Genomic DNA, 5,348 nt, shown 5'->3' with positions numbered 1-5,348 from the left:
GTAAATAATAACTGGAAATCTTGATCCCTCCAGCAGATGCCTCCATTCCTCAAGTGCTAATTTAATGGCTAGAAGCTCTCGATCCCCGATGGAGTAGTTCCTCTCCGCCGGAGAGAAGGTCCTGGAAAAAAAACCACAAGTAACAGCATGCCCGGAAGAGTTTTTTTGTAGAAGGACAGCTCCAGCTCCCACTGAGGAGGCATCAACCTCCAATAGGAAGGGTTTAGATGGGTCAGGTCTGGAGAGCACGGGAGCCGAAGAAAAGGCAGACTTGAGTCGTTTAAAGGCGTCTTCCGCTTGAGGAGGCCAAGACTTGGGATCGGCATTTTTTTTTGTTAAAGCCACAATAGGAGCCACAATGGTAGAAAAATGTGGAATAAATTGCCTGTAATAATTGGCGAACCCCAAAAAACGTTGGATGGCACGGAGTCCGGAGGGGCGTGGCCAATCTAAGACGGCAGAGAGTTTATCTGGGTCCATTTGTAGTCCCTGGCCAGAGACCAAGTATCCTAGAAAAGGAAGAGATTGGCATTCAAACAGACATTTCTCTATTTTGGCATAGAGTTGATTATCACGGAGTCTCTGAAGAACCATACGGACATGCTGGCGGTGTTCTTCAAGATTGGCAGAAAAAATCAGGATATCGTCCAGATATACAACAACACAGGAGTATAGTAGATCACGAAAAATTTCATTAACAAAGTCTTGGAAGACGGCAGGGGCGTTGCATAGACCAAAGGGCATGACCAGATACTCAAAGTGTCCATCTCTGGTGTTAAATGCCGTTTTCCATTCATCCCCCTCTCTGATGCGGATGAGATTATAAGCACCTCTTAAGTCCAGTTTGGTAAAAATATGGGCACCTTGGAGACGATCAAAGAGTTCAGAGATGAGGGGTAGGGGGTAGCGGTTCTTAACCGTGATTTTATTAAGACCGCGGTAGTCAATGCAAGGACGTAGAGAGCCATCTTTTTTGGACACAAAGAAAAATCCGGCTCCGGCAGGAGAGGAGGATTTACGGATAAAGCCCTTTTTTAAATTTTCTTGGACGTATTCAGACATGGCAAGAGTCTCTGGGACGGACAGAGGATAGATTCTGCCCCGGGGTGGAGTAGTGCCCGGGAGGAGGTCAATGGGACAATCATAAGGCCTGTGAGGAGGTAGAGTCTCAGCTTGTTTTTTGCAAAAAACGTCCGCAAAGTCCATATAGGCCTTAGGGAGACCGGTTACATGAGGAAGCACAGGGACACGGCAAGGTTTACTGGGAACCGGTTTTAAGCAGTCCTTGGAACAAGAGGGCCCCCAACTCTTGATCTCCCCAGTGGACCAATCCAGGATTGGGGAATGGAGTTGAAGCCAGGGAAGTCCAAGAAGGATTTCAGAAGTGCAATTGGGGAGGACCAACAGTTCAATCCTCTCGTGATGAGATCCGATGCACATTAGAAGGGACTCCGTGCGGAAACGTATAGTACAGTCCAATCTTTCATTGTTTACACAATTGATGTAGAGGGGTCTGGCGAGACTGGTCACCGGGATGTTGAACCTGTTGACGAGGGAGGCTAAGATGAAATTTCCTGCAGATCCAGAGTCCAAGAAGGCCACAGCAGAGAAGGAGAAGGCAGAGGCAGACATCCGCACAGGCACAGTAAGACGTGGAGAAGCAGAGTAGACATCAAGGACTGTCTCACCTTTGTGCGGAGTCAGCGGACGTCTTTCCAGGCGGGGAGGACGGATAGGACAATCCTTCAGGAAGTGTTCGGTACTAGCACAGTACAGGCAGAGATTCTCCATGCGGCGTCGTGTCCTCTCTTGGGGTGTCAGGCGAGACCGGTCGACCTGCATAGCCTCCACGGCGGGAGGCACAGGAACAGATTGCAGGGGACCAGAGGAGAGAGGAGCCGGGGAGAAGAAACGCCTCGTGCGAACAGAGTCCATATCCTGGCGGAGCTCCTGACGCCGTTCGGAAAAACGCATGTCAATGCGAGTGGCAAGATGGATGAGTTCATGTAGGTTAGCAGGGATTTCTCGTGCGGCCAGAACATCTTTAATGTTGCTGGATAGGCCTTTTTTAAAGGTCGCGCAGAGTGCCTCATTATTCCAGGATAATTCTGAAGCAAGGGTACGGAACTGTACGGCATACTCGCCAACGGAAGAATTACCCTGGACCAGGTTCAACAGGGCAGTCTCAGCAGAAGAGGCTCGGGCAGGTTCCTCAAAGACACTTCGAATTTCCGAGAGGAAGGAGTGTACAGAGGCAGTGACGGGGTCATTGCGGTCCCAGAGCGGTGTGGCCCAAGCCAGGGCTTTTCCAGACAGCAGGCTGACTACGAAAGCCACCTTAGACCTTTCAGTGGGGAACTGGTCCGACATCATCTCCAAGTGTAATGAACATTGGGAAAGAAAGCCACGGCAAAACTTAGAGTCCCCATCAAATTTATCCGGCAAGGATAGTCGTATTCCAGAAGCGGCCACTCGCTGCGGAGGAGGTACAGGAGCTGGCGGAGGAGATGATTGCTGGAGCTGTGGTAGTAACTGTTGTAGCATAACAGTCAGTTGAGACAGCTGTTGGCCTTGTTGCGCAATCTGTTGTGACTGCTGGGCGACCACCGTGGTGAGGTCAGCGACAACTGGCAGAGGAACTTCAGCGGGATCCATGGCCGGATCTACTGTCACGATGCCGGCTGGCAGGTAGTGGATCCTCTGTGCCAGAGAGGGATTGGCGTGGACCGTGCTAGAGGATCGGTTCTAAGTCACTACTGGTTTTCACCAGAGCCCGCCGCAAAGCGGGATGGTCTTGCTGCGGCGGTAGTGACCAGGTCGTATCCCCTAGCAACGGCTCAACCTCTCTGGCTGCTGAAGATAGGCGCGGTACAAGGGAGTAGACAGAAGCAAGGTCGGACGTAGCAGAAGGTCGGGGCAGGCAGCAAGGATCGTAGTCAGGGGCAACGGCAGAAGGTCTGGAATCACAGGCAAGGAACACACAAGGAACGCTTTCACTGGCACTAGGGCAACAAGATCCGGCGAGGGAGTGAAGGGGAAGTGAGGTGATATAGGGAAGTGCACAGGTGTAAACACTAATTGGAACCACTGCACCAATCAGCGGTGCAGTGGCCCTTTAAATCGCAAAGACCCGGCGCGCGCGCGCCCTAGGGAGCGGGGCCGCGCGCGCCGGGACAGAACTGACGGGGAGCGAGTAAGGTACGGGAGCCGGGGTGCGCATCGCGAGCGGGCGCTACCCGCATCGCGAATCGCATCCCGGCCGGAGGTGGTAACGCAGCGCCCCGGGTCCGTGGAACCGACCGGGGCGCTGCAGTGAGGGAAGTGTAGCGAGCGCTCCGGGGAGGAGCGGGGACCCGGAGCGCTCGGCGTAACAGTTATCTACCTACCTACTTGCCCTTTTCTGTGCAGGACACCAAGGAGGACATTATAACAGTTCACGGCCTATAGATGGGGAGCTTGTGTAGAGGAGGGGACGGCACTGAAAAAAGTCTAACATGTTTGTTCTGCAGATCCCAAAGAGATGAGTTTTGGCTGGAAGAGGTTGTTAAGGCGGTCTGATACGGACAGAGAAGAAAAGGAAAAAGGACGACGCTGATCAGAAAATTTGTCTGTGAGTTCCCTAAATGTAACTAGAATCACTTACATGATGTCTATATCCTATGTACAAATGGTATCTACCTCTATGTGGTCGTGCATATAATCACTTATATGGTATACAGACCCTTTGTACAGCTGGTATCTACCTCTATATGGTCCTGTATATAAACACTTATATGGTATACAGACCCTATGTACAGCTGGTATCGACCCCTATATGGTCCTGTATATAATCACTTATATAGTATAAAGATCCTGTGTACAACTGGTATCTACCCCTATATGGTCCTGTATATAATCACTTATATGGTATATAGATCCTGTGTACAGCTGGTCTCTACCACTATATGGTCCTGTATATAATCACTTATATGGTATACAGATCCTGTGTATAGCTGGTATCTACCCCTATATGGCCCTGTGTATAATCACTTACATGGAATACAGATCCTGTGCACACCTGGCATCTATCTCTATATGGTCCTGTATATAGTCACTTATATGGTACACAGATCCTGTGTACAGCTGGTCTCTACCTCTCTATGGTCCTGTATATAATCATTTATATGGTATGCAGATCCTTTATACAGCTGGTATCTACCTTCATATGGGCACTTTATATAATTACTTATATGGTATACAGATCCTGTATACAGCGGGTATCTACCTCTATATGGGCACTGTATATAATCAATTATATGGTATACAGAACTGTATACAGCTGGTGTATACCTCTATATGGTCCTGTATATAATCACTTATGTGGTATACAGATCCTGTGTACAGCTGGTATCTACCTCTATATGGGCACTGTATGGGGGAATACTGGTTTGTGTATAGTGGTTTTATTCAGTACAGTATGGCGGTATAATCCAGTTATTGTGTGGTGGTATATATTTCTTCCTTGTATACTTGTATTATTGGTCATGGAAACGTATCTCACTACGTTAACGTGTATACATATATATATATATATATATATATATATATATATATATACACACATGAGGAGATATTTGGGTGGGATAGGGCATGACAGAGGTGTGACCAGGGGCCGAGTCTCTCAGGGGCCGAGTCTTGCTTTATTTGGTCTGGGGGCCTTGTGTTGTCAGTCCACCCCTGGATAGGAGATAAGTTAGGTTTCCTGGAATGGGTTGTCTGGTAAAATGTATTATTGTCCCCAGGCTACCTAATAAAATAACAAACTCCTTAAAGGATTAGTATCATGTATAAAAACGTATCCCCTATCATAAGGATAGGGGATAAGCTTTAGTTTGCGGGGGGGTCCGAGCGCTGGGGCTCCCCGCAATCTCATTTGGATCCCTGACTCTCCTTTACAGCGGCGCGTCACGACCCCCGCTCGAAGCCATGCCCCCTCTTTATAGCTCTATGGGAGAGCTGTTAGGCAATCTTCGGCTCTCATAGAACTATACAGAGGGGTAGTGGCAGCCCCGCTTCGCACTGGGGGTCGTGACGCGCAGCTGTAAAGGAGAGCCCGGGGTCTAAACAGAAGAACGTGGGTGGCCCCAGCGCTCGGACCCCCGCAATCTAAATCTTATCCCCGAACCTTCACATAGGGGATAAGTTTTCTTTTACATGATACTTGTCCTTTAAGTCATGTAACTTTCCGTGGGTCAGACTGTTGGTCACATGACCCAGTTACAGTAATGAAACACATGGAAGCAGCTGTGGTGCAATAAAACAAATGTACTAGTGAATGTATAATATGGGCAAAAAAAGAAAAGAAAAAA

Source organism: Hyla sarda, chromosome 9, assembly GCF_029499605.1.
Source record: "Hyla sarda isolate aHylSar1 chromosome 9, aHylSar1.hap1, whole genome shotgun sequence".
NCBI lineage: Eukaryota > Metazoa > Chordata > Amphibia > Anura > Hylidae > Hyla > Hyla sarda.
This window is presented reverse-complemented; position numbering follows the sequence as displayed.